The sequence below is a fragment of the Meriones unguiculatus genome, chromosome 6 (assembly GCF_030254825.1).
Source record: "Meriones unguiculatus strain TT.TT164.6M chromosome 6, Bangor_MerUng_6.1, whole genome shotgun sequence".
NCBI lineage: Eukaryota > Metazoa > Chordata > Mammalia > Rodentia > Muridae > Meriones > Meriones unguiculatus.
The window spans coordinates 3,161,876-3,185,230 of record NC_083354.1 but is presented as its reverse complement, the minus strand read 5'-3'; the positions used below and the strand labels follow the sequence as shown (position 1 = coordinate 3,185,230).

The 23,355-nt window shown below is 40.2% G+C and overlaps 1 long non-coding RNA gene across 1 annotated transcript in view; it reads right to left on the bottom strand.

Annotated features, from left to right (window-relative positions):
* LOC132654891 (uncharacterized) overlaps positions 1–22,945 on the bottom strand; it is a 110,653-nt gene extending 87,708 nt beyond the window's left edge. Inside the window, exon 1 of the long non-coding RNA XR_009592498.1 lies at positions 22,811–22,945. This is a non-coding gene — a long non-coding RNA (uncharacterized LOC132654891). The remainder of the gene's footprint in view (positions 1–22,810) is intronic.
* Positions 22,946–23,355: the final 410 nt, after the last annotated feature.

Genomic DNA, 23,355 nt, shown 5'->3' with positions numbered 1-23,355 from the left:
CAGGGTGAACTCATTCAGGATGAATTTCTCCATCTGTTTTTCTGCAAATTTCATCATGTCCTTTTTTAACAGTTTAGTAATACTCCATTGTGTAAATGTACCACATTTTCTTTATCCATTCTTTTATTAAAGGGTATCTAGATTGTTTCCAGATTCTGGCTATTATGAATAAAGCTGCTATGAACATGGTTGAGCAAGTGTCCTTGTAGGATGAGACATACTTTGGGTATGTAACGAAAAGTAGTATAGCTGGGTCTTGAGGCAAATGGATTTCTAACTTTTTGAGGAACTGCCACATTTCTTTCTATAGTGACTATATACATTTGCACTCCCAGCAGCAATAGATGTGTATTTCTTCTATGTCAGATCCTCACCGGCGTGAGCTCTCTCTTTGTGTTATTGATCTCAGCCATTTTGTCAGGTGTAAGGTGGAATCTCAAAGTTGTTTGATCTGCATTTCCCTTATGGCTAAGGATGCTGGACATTTCTTTAAGTGTTTGTTTGTTTAACCATTTGAGTTTCACCTATTGAAAATTATTTGTTTAGATCAGTACCCATATTTAAATTGGATTATTTGGGGGGTTTTGATACCTAGGTTTTTGTTGTTGTTGTTTTAGTTCTTTATGTATTTTTGATATTAGTCTTCTATCAGATGTGGAGTTCGATCCTAATGAGATCTCCTAATAATGGGGGAGTTCCAACTGGCCGCCTCTCGTCACCAAATAAGGCTTCTAGTATTGGGGCTGGGTTGCATTCAATTGAGTTGTTGGTCAAGGGGGCTCCATGGAAATCCCCAAACAACACAGGCTGTTGCTAAGACAATGGGTTGTTCTCCACAGACTGGCAGGGAAGGCCCCATTGCTAAGGACAACACCCACACAACTCATTGAACATGGAGAAGTCAAGCTGGTGCCTACAGTGTCTTTGGTGCTGGAAGGTACTCTGCAGACTGCCCCAAACAAACAAACAAGCAAACACAAAAACAATAAAACAAAACATAAGCACCAACCCAGCCAGAAAATCCTTGGCCACAAATTGTTCTGCCGGTAAGATATGCTAGGTCAATGGTGGCACAGAACTTGTGGGAGTGATCAACCAGTGTCCCTTAGTTTACCTTGTTCAGGCTTGATGTGGTAGTTTCTGTTTTATCTTATTATGTTTTATTTTGTCATGTTTGTTTGTTATCTCTTAGAATCTTGTTCCTCTCTAATGAGAGACAGAAAGAGCAGATTAGGAGAGGAACTAGGAGACACAGAGGGGAAACTGTAGTTGGGATATACTGTGTGAGAAAAGAATCTACTTCTTTTTCTATCATTTTTTCACAATTCACTCATTATATATCCCAACTGAAGCCCCCTCCCTCCGCTTCTCCCAATCCCACCCTCCCTCTTCTCCTCTAACCCCTTCCCCAAGTCTACTGAAAGGGGGAGTTCTCCTCCTCTGTCATCTGCCCATAGCTAATCAAGTCTTATCAAGACTGCCTGGATCCTCTTCCTCAGTGTCCTGGCAAGACCGCACCACCAGGGTGATCAAAGAGCAGGCAATCAAGTTCATGACAGAGGCAGCCCCTCCTCCTCTTACTCTGGTACCCACACATAAGCTGTTAATGGGCTACATCTGAGCAGGGGTCTAGGTCCTCTCCGTGCATGGTCCTTGATTGGTGCATCAGTCTCTGCAGGACCCCCTGGGCTCAGATTTTTAGCTTTGTTGGTCTCCTTGTGGGGCTCCTGTCCCCTCCATGTACTTCTTCCTCCCTTCCTCCTCCCACCTTCTTCCATAAGACTCCCTGTGCTCTGCCTGAAGTTTGGCTGTGAGTCTCAGCATCTGCTGCAATCCCCTGTTGGGAACTAGAAAAGATTATCCTGAGTGAGGTAACCCAAAAACAGAAAGACAGGCATGCTATACACTCACTTATAAGCGGATATTAGCCATATAATATAAGATAGCCATACTAAAATCTACAGACCTAAAGAAGCTAAACACTAAGGAGAACCCTAGGGAGGATGTTTAAATCTCAATCAGAATGGCAAACAGGACAGACACCAGAAGCAGTGGAAGAGAAGAAACAGGATGGGAGCCTCCTAGAGAGGGTCCTCTGAGAGAATCTATTTCTAATAAAAGGAAGGGGGAGAATAAACCTAACCAAGGAGGTAAAAAGCCTCTGCAATGAAAATTTTAAGACACTGAAGAAATTGAAGGTGACATTAGACAATGAAGGAAAGATCTGTGCTCATGGAATGACATAATTCTGTAAAAAAGAGTTATTTTACCAAATGGTACCTACAGTTTCAGTGCAATCTCCATCAAAATTATGAGAAATGAGAAAAATATCCAAAAATTCATATACAAACAAAAAGGGCTACAAATAGTCAAAGCAACCCTGAGCAGAAAGAACAATGCTGGGGGAATCCTATCACCTGATTCCACAATACTATGTTTTATGCAATTTTCTTTATTTATTCATTTTTTGTCATATATAAAATATTTGTACATGCATGTATGGCAAATGAACTAAACAGATGTTCCTCAGAAGATAAATACAAATGTCCAAAAATATATGGAAAAAATGTTTAGCAACCTTAGCCATCAAGAAAATCTAAGTCAAGCCTACAGTGGACTTCATTTTATCCCAGTTCAATGAATCACTTAACCTTTATCCAGAAAGTTTCTTCCTGAAGAGTATGATAATTAACAAAGAGATCTACAACTTAAAAATGTGTAGCACATTGGAGCACACAGTCCTAATTGGGATGTCTCTGTCAAGTCCCTCCTCTCAAGGCCCAGGGACCCATAAAGAAGAAGATACAGAAAGACTGTAAGAGCCAGAGGTAGTGGATGACTCTGAGAAAACAATTTCTTCCAGACACAACATATGAGCTCACAGAGACTGTGACAGCATGCACAAGACCTGCACAAGTCAGAACCAGACAAAATCCCAGCACTGAGAAAGGAAGGGAACACAAAGTCCCACCCTTAACTAAGAAGCTGTTTGCAACTGATACCCGCTGGGAAAGAGAAAATCAGCTTTCTCCAATGGAGCTGCACTAGCTATATCAAACACACTTCAGGACAGGCCCAACACGAAACAGACTCCATGATTTTGTGTACTTTCTGCATAGGTTTGGTATTTTATGCCTTATTGATTTTTTTGTCTGTCTGTCTGTTTGTTTTGACTGTTTTTAGAGAAAGAGCTAGAGACAAAATATGAAGTTGGGTTGGTAGGGAGATGGTGAGAATGTGGGAGGAGTTGGGAAAAGAGAATGAATATGATCAAAATATATTGTAAGAAAAATTTAAACAATAATAAAAATAAATTTTCAAGGAATAAATAAAAACATTATACAGAAAATAAATGAAAAGTCTATGACATGAGAGCAGAAGGGAGAGTGGAGGAAAGGAAACAGCTAAAGGAAGGAGAGACAAGAAATGAAGATGAGGAAATACAAGCAAAGTTTAGTACATGAATGAATATGACATGATGAAACCATTATTTTGTTTACCTAAGGAAACTGAAAAATCTTTGCTCACAAAATAGAGTCAAGAACTGACATAGTCAGGAGTTTGGGATATTAATAGAAATCTAAGAAGTTATGTGCAACATTCTAGAGTTAGCAATGAATATTCGGGGTGCAAACACAAATTTAAAAATAATCAACACATAGTATTCAAAAATCTGGAATGAGGGTGGTATAGGCAGGAAAAATGAAATCCACCTTCACATCACTGTAATTTTCATGCATTATAAAAAGGGGGAGCACCCAGGAAGAACTCAAAATAAATGGTGATTGAGGCAGAAAGAACACAACACATGATGCTTCCCACAGCCACACGTAGAAAACATCCCAAAAAGGAGTGATCATGAATATTCAATGCCTAGTTAATAGGTCACCACACATACTAATCTCCCCTTCTAATTATTTATTAGCTTGGCAAATGATATCAGTATTTAATTCAGCAGTAAAAATATGTATTTATTTCACCTTCCACATAGAATCTCAAAAAGTACCATTGACTTGTTTGATGAGCTGGATCACTCCCACAATTCTGCTCTTCCATCCCAGACCAGGCTTCCATCTCTCCTCCCTTTAGCCATGGTGATAGCCTCTAAGAGAGGCAGACACTGCACCACTACCTGTCCCCTTGTGGTTGACCCATCACCTCCAAACAGCCGGAATGATTTTAAGGCACAAGTATATAATAATATACCAAAACACAAGAACATTCTCATCAGAGCAGAACATGGAAAAATTTGAGGGTGAAATCTGGATTCTTTTTGGAAAGACCTTTGATGTTCTATTATTGAAGATTTTGCTCACGAAGGTAGACGTGAACTTAAATGAGTTGTTTTCTATAGCTGTTATTACAAATTCCCCAAGATTTAATTACTTAAAATAACATAAACTTACCTTATACATCTGTAGATTAAAGCCTACTCCATTGAATCAAGTTCTTTGTAGGGCTGTATTCCTTTCCGGAAGCTTTGGAGAAGGACATGTTTCCTCCTATTCTCCTATCTTCTGATAGTTTCCAGCAAGCCTTGGCTAATGATTCCTTCCTTCATCTTCAAATCCAGAAGAATACATCAATCCAATCATTTCTCCATGGTCCCATCTCTTTCATTGGGCATGCCTTGGAAAGGGTCACTAATTTTAAGAATTCAACTACTTGACTGGCTTTATCCAGATAATGGTAGTCACTTCTGAGAAAGTCCCTTTGTCATGGAAGTCAGCATGATCCCAGGGTCCAGGGATCAGAGCACAGGCTCCATGGGGGCAACTATTTTCCTTCCTACTCCAGTAAAGACTAGATCTTCTCCAGAAAGAGGAATGCTCAGACTGCATCCATCTTTATCTTTCTAGAGTCTTCAGTTGTCCTTAAGTTGAAGGTTCTGCCCTTAAGCCTTATCCCATCTTTCACACCATGCTCTGCACCTTACAAAGATAGCTCCTTTTTTCACTTCCACTTCATAGAAATTTCTTCACAATCATACTTAGTATAATTTCTATTCCTTGTCTATGATTTAAATCTTGTTACCTAGGAGCTTGGATGTTTTTTACTGTTTACACTCACACAAATTCATACACACACACACACACACACACACACACACACACACACACTCCCTGCTATAGCAGACTATCCCAGAGCAAGCTATCCTGTGTTTCATGCTCTACAAATTGTTTCTGGACAGTATCACAGGAAGAGCTTCAGAGGCAAGCACATGGCAAAGCAAGTATATAGTTTATGGACAGAAAACAAAACACATATGCACACACACACACACACACACACACACACAAATAGTATTTAAGTGGTTATCAAAATCCATCAAAGTAGATAGGGTTGGAAAAGGAATTTTCCAAAACAAATCACTAAATATTTTCATCAAAAATAATTTTGGGCATGTTGGAAATGGTTCTCCCTTTATCAGAAACTCATTTTCTACTTCAAATCTGGCATCCCATTTATGGTCTGCTTTGATCTTCTTCCCAGAAAGTCCCATCACAGATGCTGGAAGAAAACCTGGGATTCTGATTGCTCCATTTAATTAATACAAAAAGGAACTGAGGCTGGATAACGTAAAGATAGGTAAGAATATAAGGTCAGGTTTATTTGATAGGTTAAAAAAAAGCAGCTCAAATTATTGGATGACATTATTCAGGATCCACGGAAAAGAATCTTACATGATCGGGCCTCTGACCACACTCTAGCTCATAGCTTAACCTTGAGCATGGAGAATGGCCACAAGCCAGTGAAGCAGAAGGCCAGAGGAGAGAACAGTGTCCCTCAGCTGATGGAGCACGCTGACAAAACAGCCAAGCCCACGTGGTCTCTCAAGCAGCCATGGTTCAGTTCAGCATGACTTCCTCCAAGCTTCAGACATTTTTGTTTCTTTGTTTGTTTTTGTATTTTTTATTTATATTGATTACAGTTTATTCACTTTGTATCCCCCTGTAGCTCCCTCCCTCCTCCCCTCCCAATCCCACCCTCCCTTTCCCTTCTCCACCCATGTCCCTCCCCAAGTCCACTGATTGGGGAGGTCCTCCTCCCCTTCCTTCTGATCCTAGTCTATCAGGTCTCATCAGGAGGGGCTGCATTATCTTCCTCTGTGGCCTGGTAAGGTTGCTCCCCCCTCAGGGGGAGGTGATCAAAGAGCCAGCCACTGAGTTCATGTCAGAGACAACCCCTGTTCCCATTACTATGGAACCCACTTGGACACTGAACTGCCATGGGCTATATCTGTGCAGGGGTTCTAGGTTATCTCCATGAATGGTTCTTGGTTGGAGTAACAGTCTCAGAAAAGACCCCTGTGCTCAGATTTCTTGGTTCTGTTGCTCTCCTTGTGGAGCTCCTGTGCCTTTTCGCCAGATTACAGGAACAGGTAGAGGCAGACAGCTCACCTCCTCCCCTGGCCTGTACCCCACTGCTACTTAATGCCCCTCTTCCCATGCCGGTGAGGTGTTGAGGAAGTGGTAGACTGTATCTCCACACATGTCTCCCTCAGTCTTTGACATTTATCATACTCGGACATGCTCCTGCCTCAGGTCTCCTCCTGCTGAAGATGGGCAAACAAGGGAAGCTGTAAGGGCTCATTAGATAAGCTAACACTCTGTCACACACGATGCTGGAATTTTAATTTGATTTTTAGCTCTAGGAGTGTCTGAGAAAAAGTTTTACATACAATCTGGCTCCCGCATCACCTCTCAACCTGCTACCACCCATACGGAAAAGGCTGCGGAAAGTTTTTCTTGAGTTCCTTGGACAGCTGTTTCCTTGGTCCTCGTGCAAGCCCAGGTTTTAGAGAGCTTCGAAAGGCTGATATTCGTAGAGCACACAGGAATTACACGGGCAGACTGTAGCCTGAGATGTTCACTGTCGCTGCATCTCAAGACAGCATTGCATGTTTGAGACAGGAGTATGCACAAGTCACACATCAGAGAACTGGAGGTTTGACTCCAGTGACAACTGGGGAACATTAAATCTTTCAGCGGCAGCCACAAAGGTATAGATCTAAGACTCTAACGCACTATCGTTTGGCGGAGGTTTGAGACTGAGGCTAACATCCCGGCTGACAGGCACCAGAGCTGGCTTGTGAGCAGACACTGATTGGATTGTTTTCTGGTTCCCTCCTCCTCCATAAAGAGACCAGAGGGGTCTTGATCAAATAGGCAATTTCCCATATATATCAGTAATGTGGTGGGAACCCGATAAATGGTTAATGCATGAAAATAATAGTTTCCCAAGATTTTGGTTTTCCATTCAAGAAGAGCCCAAGAACTCATTGAAGATAATGACACCAAATAATAATGGCAAGGGAAAAAAAAATCAAGGTCTCTTTTTTTCCTCTCTCTCCCGCTTTCCCTCCCTCCCCACTCCTCTCTCCCATTCTTGCGTTCTCTAGGGTTTCAATACAGGCAGCGTCACCATGCTCGGTGACTTTCTCTTTTTTAAGTATGAATTTCTTTCCCACTCTACACATACACACCCAAATATACATTTACACATATACTGAACATTATTGTATCGTCCTTCTATGTCCCCCCGAGACGATTCTGTCCTTCGTAATCTCTCCTTCTGTAAGCGTGGCCTACCTCCCTGACTTATTTGCATATGCTGGGCTGCCCTGTACTCACAGAGACAGATGCCACTAGGTTTTGGTGAAGGACCCCTTTAATGTATTAGCGCTCTTAGTTTTTTAGCTTCCTGTTATGAAGATGATTACGTCTACATTCATCAGGGATGCTGAGCCTTAATTTCCCTTTCTCCGCATGCTCTCTTCCAGCTTCGGCATCAGAGCAGTATGGACCTTGGGAAATGGAGCTTAGAAACATGCCTTGCTCTTTAATTTCTTGATCTCTAGTGGAGACCCTCCCGGATATCTGGCTGCCAGAAGCTCCAAGGCCACCCCCATCTTCACAGAGCCTGTTTGCTCTGTGTCGGGAACTTTCTGTCTCTGAGGAAAGCAGGGAGGACCGAAATCACATCCTCCCCGGTGAATGATTGCAGAATTTTAAAGCAGAGACCCGATTTTTCAAAAACACAAATTAAAAACTGATTTACTGCAAGGTTGTTTTTCAGTTCTGACAGCAACTATATGTCATGATCTGTCAAAATCTTTTCCCCAGACAAGGAACATGTGTTGCTATGAATGAAAAGGGCAAAAGCAAGTTCCTTTACTATACTCTCTTGCAGAGTAAATCTTTTTTTTTTTTTTGTCCCTGGAAGAATAAATAATTTGGCACTTATAAAGGCCAACTTTAAGGCATTTTGCATATTTTTTAGGGCGAGGGGTTCAAATGACATTATTACCATGATTGGCCTACATTAACTTAATTTTCACAAATGGTTAGAGGGCAGGTGGTGCTATTACTCATCCTTTGAGCCTGGAGACCATAGAATAAGAGGGATTGTCCCAGGTTACCCCAGCCCGTAAGCATCAGTGGCAGACTCACATCCGATTCTCTGTTTCCAAAGCTCCTTCTTCTTAACGCTTAACACATAGTTGATCTCTACCTTCGACTCCCTTTAGCAAAATTCCCCTCCAATTCATGACCGTACATTGTAACTGATTTGTTACTCTCCCTTCATGGATCCTTCACCCCAGCTTGTTCCCTTTCATAAGCACAAAGTCCTTCCTCTTTGTTGTGCAGAGGTCCATGTCCATGAGGAAGGGGCTTACAAGGTAAGATGAAAGAGAGAGAGTGGACTCAATTAATTCAATGAGCAAGAAATTAACTCCGGGGGATAGGGCTTATGCTCATTGCCCACCCCCTAGAGAAGAATGATGCAGAGTCCTGTCAGAGGAAAGTGATATGGGACTGCATGGGTAAACACCACTGCTCAAAGTCCTGGGACGGAGGCCACTGACCCTGCAAAAGATCCTGCTGCATGGCCACTGGAGACCTTCCTATGGCATTAAAGAGACCCCAAATGTGGCTCAATTAGCTACCTCCACCCTCACAGAATCTCCTCTACTCAGTTCACATTCCATGATCATGAGAGTGGAAATGAAATGGGAAGTGAAAGGTATTTGCTGTAATGGGTAAGGATTCATCAAACATTATTGGGTTTTTGGATGTTGGGAAGTTGATGCCGTTGTCCAGAACAAGAAAAGATCAGAAGATGGGTTCTCATGAGGGGTGCTTGGAAGCCTGAGTGGTGAGTGTTGAGCACAGAGTGGTGAGGACGGAAAATACAGAGCCCTGTCTGGGAGAGCCAGGCCACCGAGCACGATTCAGAGAGCTGGTGAGACTTCTCAGATGACAAGCAAAGTACACTGTGTGTTCATTTTTGTCTCTAATGAACACTCCCAGCTTTTATGAGAGTATCAGAAAGTATCAGTCAGCCATCTTGGGTTGCCTTGCACTCAGCCACCAAGAACCAGTACTAGTAAATCACTGCTTATTGAGCATTTATTACATGTCTGATGCGAGCATATGTGTGTTAAATTAACTGTCAACATAATCATGAAATTATTACGGTAACCACATCATGGAAAGGTGAACTGGTTCTCAGAGGTTTAGATTACCTGCTGAAGTTTGCATAGCTCAGGTCTGTAGGGAGATGATATGAGACCAGACAGACATTGCTGCCACATGATTACCCTTTTGTTGTGATTAGGACCACATCACCAAGGGACAGAAGATGTAATATTATTTGTTCTTTCCTTTCATATTATCTTTAGGAGATTAATTCACAAATACATGTACAAATCATCCTACACAAAAATGTTATTTCATAATCAAATTATTTTAAATAAAACACAAGCCCGGGAGAGATGAATAGCTTTGCTTATAACTAATTTAAATGATATACTGCTTTCTACCCAGCATTGTTTTTAATGAACTATTATGAGACGTTATGCAAATTAAAATGTATCAGCCTCCTGTAAGTAAGAGGTACTTAAACTCTTTAATACATGATTTATGACAGTTCATTTGATCAAAGAAGGTAATTTAGCCTATTCACCAAACTGTACCTATTTGGACAATTTAAAAAAATCACTTGGTTTGCATTTTAAATGCCAAAATGTGGGGGACTATGATATGGCCCCAATTGCCATACACCGGCTGCTATTTCATCTTCATGTCTTTGCGCCTGGATTAACACATGCTCCAAACTGGGGAACAGCACTCCAGACACCTGCTGTCCTGCTGTGAAGGACATTTGTCCTGGTGCCCCATGAAGGTAAGCGAGAATTTTTCTAAAAGCAAAACTGCTGGGATGGAATCACCCTCTTATTGTCTCATAATACTTGGTCTTCACTAAGCATCAAGGGCAATGCACCCTGCTCTGACAGAAACACTTTCTGGACCCTGTGCAACCTATCAGAACATCATACAGAAGAGTCCCTTTGTGCCATGAACTAGTTACTGTGTCTCTGAGTATGAGGTGCTGGCATTTACCCAGGAAAGACAATCTAGAAAGTGATACCCTGGCCTTCCTCCGCAGGCATGTTTAGAAAGCTAGAGGTTTCTGTGGCCAGTGTCTTAGTTAGGGTTTCCATTGCTGCAATGAAACACAATGACCAAAAGCAACTTGGAGAAAAAGTTTATTTGGCTTACAGGTCCACATTACTGCTCATCACTGAAGGAAGTCAGGACAGGAACTCAAACAGGGTAGGAACTTGGAGGCAGGAGTTGATGCAGAAGCTATGGAGGAGGGCTTCTTAGGGCTTGCTCCCCATGGCTTGCTTAGTCTGTTTTCTTATAGTACCCAGGACCACCATCCCAGGGATGGCACCACCCACAATTAGCTTGGCCCTTCCCCATCAATCACTAATTAAGAAAATGCCTTACAGGCTTACCTACATCCTGATGTTATGGGGGCATTTCTTAAATTGAATTTTCCTCCTTTCAGATGAGTTTAGCTTGTATCAAGTTGGCATAAAACTATCTAACACAGTGACTTACATATGACTGTTAAGTATTTATCTCCATTCAAAACAACACCCTGAATATGGAGTCAAGATGACCACCAGCTTCCTAGCAAGTTTTTTCTATCCTGTGACCCAGTCATTTTGAGTTCTGACATTGTAAAAACAAAAACAAAAACAAACATTTATTTTATGGAAGACTAGTTAATGCATCTGCCTGGAACACCCTTCCCTTCTCTCTTCCATTACTCCTATCTCAAAGATGCTGCACTGGAGCCCTCCTATTCCAGTGGAGGGGCTGGTGTCATTCTACACCTACCCTAAACCCTCTCTTGTCATGTAGATATTTCATCTGAATTGGAACATTCTTTCCTGGAGGGAAGAGAAAGGCTCATGCAACCTACCAAGCTTAGCAAGCTAAGAAAGCTGAAAGATTCACAAGACCCCTTCCCATGGTCATATACAATCCGTAATAGTACCAGGGAAGGAGACTGATAGGTGAGCTGCCTGCTAGTTTGCCCAGGTGAGTTTGCCTGCTAGTTTCTCGGGTTGTTGCACAAACAAGGGTGGCTTTTGAAGTGTGATGCCTATGAGTTACCCATGTTGCTGTAAGTAACCCTTCCACCATGCTCCTGTGAGCAATCCTAATAAATATTGGGTCACCGTGGTAGTTGGTTATATATGTTTATTACTACAACCTAGGGTTACCTGAGAAGAGAGCTTAACTGACGAAGTTTCTAGATCAGATTGTCTTCTTAACATAACCTGTGGGGGATTGCTTTGACTGTTAATTGGTACAGGAAAAACCACCCCATTGTCAACACTGCTGTTGCCTAGACAAGGCTCCTGAACTCTATAAGGAGAGAGCCAGAAGAAAAAGAAGGTGAACAGGGGGCTTACACTTGTTTCCCTCTCTGCTCTTGACTGTGGGTGGGATACAACTCACTGATCACCTTCTGTGATAATGGACTACCATAGAGGAAAAGCAAAGAAACTGAGCCAGTCACCAAGCTCAACGTAAGTGGAATGATTTCTTCAGTCTGTGGTTTATCCCAAGTCTGTGATGTTAGTTGTTTCCTTAACTATGCCTCGGAAAGCATACAACACCCTTCGACATCAGACTCTTTTGTAGGTACCTATATTTTACTCTATTTTATTTTGGTATCTTTTACCTCTATCTCCCCTCCAAAACCCCAATCCTAGGTAGAAGAGAAAGGTTGTTAGGATGAACAGGGACGTAGATCTCTTTAGACTGGCTGGTTAGGGTTCTAGGGGCAGTACCAATCTCAGTCTTTAGGATATCTAGCAGTCCACAGCAAACGGCAAATGAAGGAGGATGAACAAGCAGCCATCTTCCTCTCTGTCCATCTCCTCAGAAGTATTCTTCCTCTCTCTGGGAGCTTTCTCTCAAAGCCTCCTCCTCCTCTCTCTGGGCTCCAGTATCTATCCCTCTCTGAGTACTCAGCTGGCAAAGACCACAGCCCTCTCTGAGCTGCCCAAGGCAATTATCAGCTGTGGACAGACTAAAAGCAGCCCCGTATCCTACACTTGGGATAAAAACAAAAACATGTTTACATAACATAACTTAGTTTTTAAAGAAACCAACACTTCCACATCACTGTTTTACTAGACTCTACTATCCTTGGGACATAGCCAAGTATTACGTCTTTCTTACTAAACTGTCTCAATACTTTAAATAGAATATATGAAAGTTTTGTTATTGTATTTTTGTTTCCAAGGCAAAATTTCATGCAGCTCAGGTGGTGCTAGAATTAAGTATGTTGCTGAAGATGAACTTGCACTTCTGATCCTCCTGCAACCAATCCCTCCGTACAGAGATTACATACATGTACCACCACACCCATTTCATGCAGTACTGGGGCCTGGATAGAGCTTCATACAGGCTACATTATCACTCTACCAACCAAGCTGAATACCAGCCTCAGAACTTCTTTTTAAAAGGATGAATGACAACCCTTGTTCATTGTGTCCTCTCTTTTAGGGTCATTCTCCCTTCCATGCATGTAGGGAAGATGTATTCGGAAGAGAGTTATTTGGTGCACACAAAAAGAATAAGGCTACAGAAGAAAGGTCATGCCTCCTATTACAAGAAAAGAAGTGTTTGCCACAGAAAAGTTGTCCTCTGAGGATGACCATCTACCTCTTCATCTTTATCTGTCTTCTTCTTCCACACTTCAGCCTTCCTAGTTCTTACTCTAAGCCCTCCTCCTTTCTCATAATCTTATTTTTGCCATGCCTTCCACTGCCAGCCTAAGACCATCCTCTGTTTTCTTCTAATCCTCCCTTCTTTATCTGACTCAAACAATTGTATATTTCCAGTTACACACCAAAACACATGAAACTGGAAGCTGTTTGTAAATAATATACTACATGCCACACATTAATCTATGCCTCAAAATCATAGGATAACAAGATATATTTTCTGTGTATGAACAATGAGTGTATCTCAACACACCATTTTATGTCAAAAGATTAATAGACTTCTCTCTCTAGCCAAGATGGAATAACAGGAAATGGATTTATGATCTTACCTGCAATAGCCAAAACATTTTAGAACATTTATGAAATAAGTGATCGTCAAGGTGATGATCTCAGGAACAAGCAAGACTGTTTATCCCTGAGAAAGAGGAAACAGGGTGAGTCCTGTGACTTTCCCAGCTTACAGACTGGAACAATCCAGAATCATATGAAGATGTAGCAGACTCCCTGAGTCTAAGAGATGGAACTAGGGACTCAAGGAGACTGAGGAGACAAGAGTTTTCATGACAAGAGTATTTCTGAACAAGAGACATTTGGGGGCGGTTCTACCTCTTCTTAGCATATACTCACAGACTGGATTCTCTCCTACAGAAGCTTGAACACTCCCATACACGTCTTCCACATCTTGAGTTATGCTGCTCTTTATGGACTGAGATAATCATTTCTTAGGAAGCATCTTCATCGTCTTCCCATTGGTGTCTCATGGGGTCTACAATATTCTGGCCCACAATGCACTCCGATGTGCTTCTGTATTGTACTGTCTTCAGACTGATAACCTGGGAATCATTTGGCACTGTGATGGAGGCTAAATAAGCCTCCATCCATAGCTCCCTTTCAGGACTCCAAAATTTTATTTCCCGTTGTTGTTCTGGCAAAGCCTATATACAAATAGCAAGTAAAGGCCTCAGATAGACTATCAATTCTTTTCACATTGTGTTCATTTCCAATAACCTCCACATGGCCACCATAGATCCTGCTCATGCCAAACCTACTGAGAAGTCTGCAGGACAGTGGCAGGCCCAAACAACAACCTATACCACCATCTGTTAAAACAGTTCCCACACCATATTTGGATAGTTTATGTGCATATGTTGTAGAGAGTATCATATCCTTGTATGTGTGGCTATAAACAACTTGGCAGACAATATCTCTGATAGTTACACATACTATCCTGTGATTGGATATGTAGTATTTATTTTCATCCTGGATCACCAAGCATTTCTGAGCATAATGATCCATTTTACTCTCTTGTTACCTTCTAAGTTTCACTTGGTATATCATAAAATAGGCTTAGTAACTTTAACCTCAACCCCAGCAGAACAGAGACCCATCCCCCCAGCTCTACACCGACCTGCAAACCCAGAAATTCTGTGGAGTGAAAGCTCCAAATCTCAAGTGTTCGACTGAGGATGGCTCAGCTCTTGCATGAAAAAGCCTTCAGGAAAATAACCACATGGAAGAAAAAGGGGAACAGTCTCTACTATCGAGGAGCAAGAGCACCGCCTGCCCTGCCAATGAAACCGCACAGTGCTTTGCTCACATGGAATCTTACAAGGAGCTTGACAGTGAGCAGGGAAGATTCTTGTTCCACAAATCTTAAAGACAAGACCTGAAACTTTTTACAAATTTGGTCTGTACCCCCAGAACAAAGATCAATAATAACGTTTTAGGAAACAAAAGTACCTAATATCTGGAGGTGAAGGGATGGCTCAGTGATTAAAGGCATACACCGCTCTTGTGTAGGAACTGAGTTTGATTCCCAGAACCCATATCAGGTGGCTCACAATGCCAGGTAAGGCCATGCTAAAGGTGTCTAATACCGTTTAGTCTTTACAGGCAGCCATACTCACACGCATGCATAGTGTGTGTGGGGGGGTGTACATTTTTTAAAATCCAGTAACAAAACAGAACAAATTTATTGTGTCTAGCAATTAGTAAAAACTTACAAAAAGAAGTAGGAGGATACAATTCACAACGAAGTTTTGAAAAAAAAAAAAAAATCTAGCAAATGAAACTGTCCCAAAACTAACAGCAGATAAATTAGCAGACATGGATTTTAAAACAGGGTTTTTTTTTAATAGTATTTAAATAGTATTCTTTATGTTAAGAGAGTTAAATAGAAAAATAAAACATACTTTAAAGGCCCTAATTCAAATTCTAAAGATAAAATGTATTCTATTTTGAATTGACATTCCATCGCTAAATGACAAATAATGACAAAGTTAACGTATTAAAACATCTCCGTCTATTGGTATGTAGTTGTGGAGCTCAGAAGTCTGGAGTGTTGGGCTGCAGTTGATCTCTAGAGCTTTACTACACTAAAATTATGGCGTTGGCTGATTGCCACGGGTGCTAACTTCTTGTTCATTGGCTCTAGGAAGAAAATTAAATTCTGAGTTCACTACATTTAATAAAAATCCAGTTTCCTGTAGTTATAGGCCCGAAGATCCATTTTTCTTTCTGTCACTGTTGGTGCCTGAAGGCCTTTTGTGATGTGTTCCCACTCACTCACTCTCTGTGAACAGCTTTGACTTCACATGTCTTGTTTTCCATGATTTCTTCTGCTACTATCATGCTGAGAAGCCTTCCTCCTTACAAATGACCTTGTAATTACATGAGCCAAACAAGACTGCCTCCCTTTTTGGTAGACTCAAGCTGGATATTTCATTGCACTCACTTCTCTGGAACTTAGGGTGAAAATCTTACTGGAGGAGAAAGTTTAAAACTCTGTCTCTACATCTGAGATATAAAATTTGCTACATGAAAGAAAAAGGAATATTGTATTGAACTTTAATAGACAATATTCAAAATGAAACACACATAAAAATATGTAACAGTATAAAAATGAGTAATAGTGAGCTATGAGATAATTTCAAAGGAGGGGAGACTCTGAAGGAAAAAAATGGTTTTAACGTATTTTAAGTTGGTGAGAACTATAAACCTATATCTTAAGTAGAAGAAATGTGAAGAAAAGTATACCAGGGCTTGCCACAGTGAAATTGCTTAAGATTGGTAATAAAGACAAAATCTTAAAAGCAAGCAGAGGAGAAGAAAAAAAAAAACATTAGTTTCAGCAAATGAGATGATCTTATCCTTTGGAAAATGTAAATAAATGAAGAGACACTGATGAACATCTTTAAAACATACGGAAAAAGTCAACCTTACAGTGATATGCCATCAAAAGTCACTTCAAAAGCCTGAAATAATGGCGCATAGCTAAAGTATCCTAGAGCACAGAGGGTGACAAATGGAATTTTACAACAGTGAAAACCTAGCTGTAGGAACCATCCCATTGACAGCCCTGTTGACCTGCTCAGTCTGCAATGGTAAAGCGGATGGCTGATGTCCTTTGCCTCTCTTAACTCAGCTCTGAACGGTAGCCTGCTACACATGCATTTGACCGTTTGGATAGCAACTAAAAGCTTCTAGCCTTGGAAAGCAAGGAAAACACGAAGAAAATAAATCAAAGACATGTTGAATGATTCCTCTACCATATAGTCCATGCTAACAGAAATACATGTGTAGAAATTTAGTATGGTAGGGTGGTACTACGCAGTGGGGATTGAGATTGACAGTGGGGCAGATTGATAGGGCTTTTGGTCCTCCCTGTGCCCGTGAGATGCCTAGAACCCTTTGGACATTCTAGCACAAATGTTTTATTACAGTATGAATGTGCCTATGCTCCCACTGGCACATGCCTATGTCACATACGAAAGTAATCCTATTTTTATCAACTGGCCTCCCCCTCTGAGAGAGAGAGAGAACTACTTTATACTTTCTGTGACTTCAAGAGCCTCCTCCAATACCTATTACATAATAAGTTTAACATAGGTGCTAATGTATTTAAACTGAATCTGTTGGTTAACTCATTAAATAATTATTCATTAATCACTTACTACTACTGCTTGGCAAAGATGTAATAAACCAGAGAACAAATTAAATCAATTCCCAACCTGTACAGATTTGACAATCTACTTTTGATTCAAAGGAAATTATAATAGTTATGACATAGTTTTAAAACTACCCCTTAAAAGTTTAAAAATAAAATGGCAAGGAGAGAGTAAAATCAGGGCTATTCGTTGTTTTAAACGGAATGCCAGGGAAATTCCCTTTGAACAGGTTGCATTTAAAACGGGATCTGAATGGAGGAAGGAACAAGCCATTTAGCTAGTTGGAGGAGCCTATGCAAAGGTCCTGAACCAGAAACATCTTTGGAATTTTAACCACCAAGAAGCCAATATGGCTGGTCAGAAAAGACAAGGAGAATAGTGGTAGGGAGAGGAGTCAGAGAAGCCTTTTGCCTCTGAACACAAAGGGAACTTTGAAAACACACATGCTCAGAGAATAGATTTCAGTTGGTTTGGGGTGAATCCCAAGTCAATATAACCTCAGTGGTCCACCAGAGACCCTCACTGATAAAGGTGATTGAGAGTCACTAGAAGCCAGGTGAATTAAATGATCCAACGTATGTCTTAGAAAGGACCACTCTAGTTTCTGGATGATTCATAAAAACAAGCAAGAAGGGTGGAACACAAGGAGGACAGCCCAGTCAAAGATGCTGTTAGGTCGTTACTAAACAACAGTCTAAGTAAAACATGGTGGTGAGGGCTGGAGAGATGGCTCAGATGTTAATAACACTGGCTGTTCTTCCAAAGGTCCTGAGTTCAATTCCCAGCAACCGCATGGTAGCTCACAGCCACTTATAAAGAGATCTGGTACATAATGTGATCTTGTGTATACATAATAAATAAATCTTTTAAAAAAAACATGGTGGTGACTGACAACTAAAAAGGTATAGAGGGAGAAGATGAGAAATGACCAAATTTAAGATATTTTACTAATATGGAACTAACAGGATTTGCTGGCAGATGGAATGTGGACAGTGAAATATTTGATTATGGCTTGAAAAAAAAAAAAAAGATGACTGTTTTGGATCCGAGCAATCAGATGACGCATGCTTGTAAGAGGAAAATCACAGGCATGAGTATGGGGAAAGATGCAAGTTTGGAGAGAAATCAGGATGATGTGAATAAAGTATTAAAAGACTGGCATTAGAGTTTCCTTTCTGCTTGCTCTCTTTCGTTGTCTTTCATCTCTCCATATCTCCATTCTCACTCTCTGTAGTGACTTGATTGAGAAATGCCCCCATTTGCTCATGTATTTAGACATGTGTTCCCCAGTTGGTGGTGCTGTTTTAGGAAGTGGCACAGCATTGCTGAAGAAGATATGCCACTAAGGGCAAGCTTTGAGCGTTGATAGCCCCATCTCACTTTTAGTATGCACTCTGTGCTTTACAGTTGAAGATGTGCTCCCTCAGCTTCCTGCTCCAGCTCCCTGCTGCCAGGCCTTTTCTGCAGCAACGAACTCTCCCTCTGGAACCTTATCAACCAAAATAAACTCTTTCTTCCATAAGCTCCCTTTCGCCATGGTGTTTTATCATAGTGACAGGGAGCTAACTAATACACCCTATCTGTACTGCAAATTTCTTCTGATGCCTTTGTGGACCCAAAGTTGAAAACATTTCTACACTCTGATATGCAAGATGAGGTACCTACACAAAAAAAATTTTAAAGATTGAGAGAGAAAGTTAAATTGCAATGCAAACAGCTCCTTCCTGGAGCAGATGTTATAAATATCCACAAGAAAGTTTTAGCTCTTGTCTATGCAAGTTGACAGAAAAAAAATCCATTCAGCCAAATTCCTGGAGCATTTCTTTTTCAAGACAACTGGATTTTATGAGAAGGTAAATTTTCTCCATTAACATTCTTGCATATAAAATGACTGCTGACAACCTTTGCAAAAATCAAAATCATCTATCAGTTATATTGATCTCTTTTTATGTGTGTGCGTGTGTGTAGAGATATAAATGTATATATTATATATGCATTCATGTAAGGAAGAGTTCAATTTTAGATACCGCTGGTCATTTTAACATGAGAATTTTACCAGATTTCTGCTAGAGCACTATTCTTTATAAAACATCTACATTTTCCTGGTAGCTGATGTTTCCATTCTGGAATTAACTTGACATACATATTTGAAAATATTCTTCTCTGTGCAAAATACCTTAAAATAACTTTCTTTTCCTGAACTCCAAATTAGTAACAGATTATAAATGCCTCAACCTTACCGAAATCTTTTTTAAAGAGTTCTATTATCCAATTAACCGAATTTATTTAACACATTCTCTTTATTTAAACAAAAATTATTTAACACTGAGAAATAAAAGAAATACTTTTAAAGTATCTTTAAATTAATGGAATATAAAGACTAATGTCAAGGAAAAATCATTTTACAAATACATAATATGAAGACAACCAGCTCTAAACATCACTTTTCATACTCTAAGATGGTGCCAAGCAACCAATCCCGCTTGTCAAACAAGAAATGTTATAATGCCAAAACTAATTTATTGAACAAAGTAATTTTTAGAATATAGAGACCAATAGTCTTGGATTTTCTAACTTAATAGCCTAATCTGGGGCTGAAGAACTAAGTGTCACAATCATGGCAGGAATGACAGCTTACTTACATAGAAGAAAGGGTGACTGAAGGCAAAGAGTTATTCATATATTGGCAAAGTATCATCGCATGTATGCAGAAAACTAAAATGTGCTTGGAAGAAATGGTTCAGCTGTGAAGAAATTGGAGCTACCAATAAAGCTTTCAGAAAGGAGAGTGCCAAACAGGGGCATGTAAGTTTCTCTTGGCTCACAGAACAAGATCAGAAATGCATTTTTCCTTTCATTTTTGACAGTAGCTTCTGAACAATGTTTTGTCCTTGCCAGCAAAATTGAAAGTAAGAGGAAAAAAATGTTTTAAAGTGGCAAATAAAATCCCAGGAATATTATAGATGGGTCTAAAACATAGCAGTTATGTTGTTGGGGTTTTGTTTGTTTATTTTTTTAAGACAATTCATCTAGCATAACAAATTTACTACATTTTTTCCTGTTAAATTATTTGGCTTTGAGTTGTTTGAAACAATTTTGAAGCATTTCTCAGAAATTTTTAGCAGTAATAAGAACAACTGTTGATGTAAAAAATATTGTTTATAAGCATATATTGATACACATTGACAAGCTCAATGTGTTTTGTGAAAATAAGTTACCGGAACTTTCATATAGTGCACTTATTTAAACCCACATGATACTGGCATAGAAACAGAATGATGGATCAATGGAATCGAATAGAAGACCCAGAAAGAAATCCACCCACCCACGGATACTTGATTTTTTACAAAGAAGCCAAAACCATACAATGGAAAAAAGATAGCATCTTCAACAGATGGTGCTGGTCTAACTGGATGTCCACATGAAGAAAAGTGCAAATAGAAAAGTGTGAGCTCACATTTAAATCCACAAGCAGGAGGCAGAGAAGGGCACTGGGAACGGTCCAAGTCCTTTGAAACCTCAAACTCATCCCCAGTGACACACCTTTTCCAAGGTGGCCACTCCCCTAATCTTTCCCAAACAGCAGTACCAACTGGGCATTAAGTGTTTAAATATATGAACCTATAGGGAGCATTTCTCTTTCAAATTATCACACTTACTATATTCACGGAGTTAAATAATTTTATATTTCTTAATAAAATGCCAACATTTCATAGGTTCAATGAACATCTATAGAGCATATAATATGATGTACCAGAGAATTACAAGTTGTAAGGGACCTGAAATAAAAAATCTAAGAATAAACTGTCCAAATACTGGAAGAAGTTAGTGCGGTGCAATTGTACGGGACTGACATTCTGATATGATTTGAATGAGAAATGACCCCACAGGCTCACGTAGTAACATGCACATGAAAACTGGGATGTAAAGGCTGAATAGAAATTCGTCAGGGACTTGGAAGTAGTTCAGCTGGTAGAGGGCTTGTGTGGTATGCACTCAATCCCCTGCACTGCCTAAAACAGAGACTGGTGACCCATGCCGTGTCCACAGCACTCTGGAGGTAGAGGCTCAAGGACTGGACACTCAAAACCATTCCCCTCAGCTCACAGTGAGTAGGAGGCCAGCCGGTGCTGCCTGGAACTTCTCAAAAAGAAAGCGAATTTGTCAGAAATCAAGTGCAGGACACCATTTTGGAGATAAGCCTAAGGGAACATGCAGACATGTTTCAAGGCTAGCATGTTTGTGGAGATACTCTTCTTCTCTTCGACCTACAACATACTGCAGGAACTATGGGCATGGGGTAAGAAAGATAGGCAATGAGGTCTTTGTAGTTTCTTCTGTGTTGCCATTAAGCCTTCTAGTCACTAGCCTCCAAGTGAGGTACCACAAACACATTCATAATACAATCATTAGAATTTTGAAAAAAAAAAATAGAAAGAAAGAAAACCGTGAGGGCTTTTCTTTCTATCGGTGTCTTACAGTGGGAAAATTTAAATGTACAAAAAAAGAATGTATGCTCATCACTTCAATGGTACAATTAACTTGCCTTTTTATTTGTTTGGGTGTAGTTGGAACAGGTGCATACAATTCCATCTTAGAGTCTAGCTCCGCTGCAGAGGTTCCCCTCTCCCTGAAATACAGAACATGTTTTCCTCTTTCTTCACGTCTCAATTTGGGCTTGCGACCTTGGATGTCGTCAGTGGCGCATTGTACAACACCCACGTCTGGTTACAGTGCTAAGGAGGTAGTGCTTTCTGCTTTAGTTCAGCTACGTTCGAATCTCAGACTTTAAAATGGCAGTTAGCTCCCCTTGCTCTTCACCGAGCGGCTTGGAGTCACCCTGATACACGTACTATTATCCCAACACTTGGGAAGCTTTAGAATTTGGCTCCCACCTCTTTGGGTCTCCCTTCCTCTACCTCTCCCTCAAACTGCAAATCAACTGAACGCTTCGTTTCTGGCCACATTTTAAGGGCCTTAGTGGTAATCAGGTGGGACCCTCCCTCAGGCTAAAAATCAGCACTCCACCAGCTCTGTTCCCATTTTTCAATTCTAACAGCCCTTCCACAAGCTTCTTCTTCTCTTTTCATATTCTGAAGATAATTGTTTCACATTTTATGACAGGTTGTAAACACTGTTTGCAACAGTGTTTGGATGATGGCTCTAACAGGCTACTTGGGCACTGATAGGAGTTAAACCGCATTTCTAATTCAATTATTATTTTTCTAATTGGAAAAAGGAAACCAATGTTCATAAATTAAGCAGAAGGGTTAACACTCACACCCTCATTGGCATCATATAAGAGGAATTTATCACTGCCATGTGATTCAAGGTATTCTTGGGCAAGGATAAGAAAAGAAGAAAAAGGTTCTAGGCCTCATTCACTTCTTCACTTTCAGTAGATTAGCATAAACCCCAAGTCATGATTTCCTGACTTATATTTTATGTTTCATAGATTATGTTGTCTGGTCTTAGTACCCAACACCATCTTCACAAAATGCACCCAGGATTTTGTATTCTTACAAAGCAACAACTGTATACAGAACACAGCCCAAGACACAAAATTCAAGCATTAAATTAAGGCAAGTCAATTAATTGTCTAAGCATCAGCCATATAATAGCGTAAAGCTAACAATGGTCTAGCTATAGCCAACAAAAACAGAGAATGCCCAGAATTTAAATTACGGCATATTACTATTTAAAAATTAATACGTATCCACAGTTATTAGCAACAATTGCCACTCCAAAGGAATAGTATACATACATGTATTAAGTCTTGTTCAAGGATTATTTGTTGAGCCCTCATCATGTGCTGTAAAGTCCTCTAGTCACAGAGATAAGGAACAACATACCAGAACCCTGCTCTCGGGAGCTGAGATTCTGATAGAAACACACAGAGAACAGAAAACGAAAGTAAAATGTATAGATATCTAGCAAACCGCAGTAACACAAAGAACAATGCTGTTCTTGTAAGCAATGCAATCAACAACCATGTTTTCAGAATGCAAATGAAGCATACTAGAAGTTCTAGCATTTCTAAAATTAAAAGCGAAATAAAATATCAAAGCAGGGTTCACAGCCAGCCTAGAACAAAGTCAGTCCCAGGCCAGCTAGTGCCACAAGTGAGACCTTGTCTCAAAATACAATAATAATTTTTACCTTATCTTCCTCATTTGTCTCTTTTTCTAATATTTCGCATATACTGTGGTGGCTAAGTGGATGTTTTTCAATAAATGAGTGAGTAACATATTTGGTGAGGTGCACTTGTAGCTCTTATTATCATTGCTAATACCACTATTAAACGTTTCA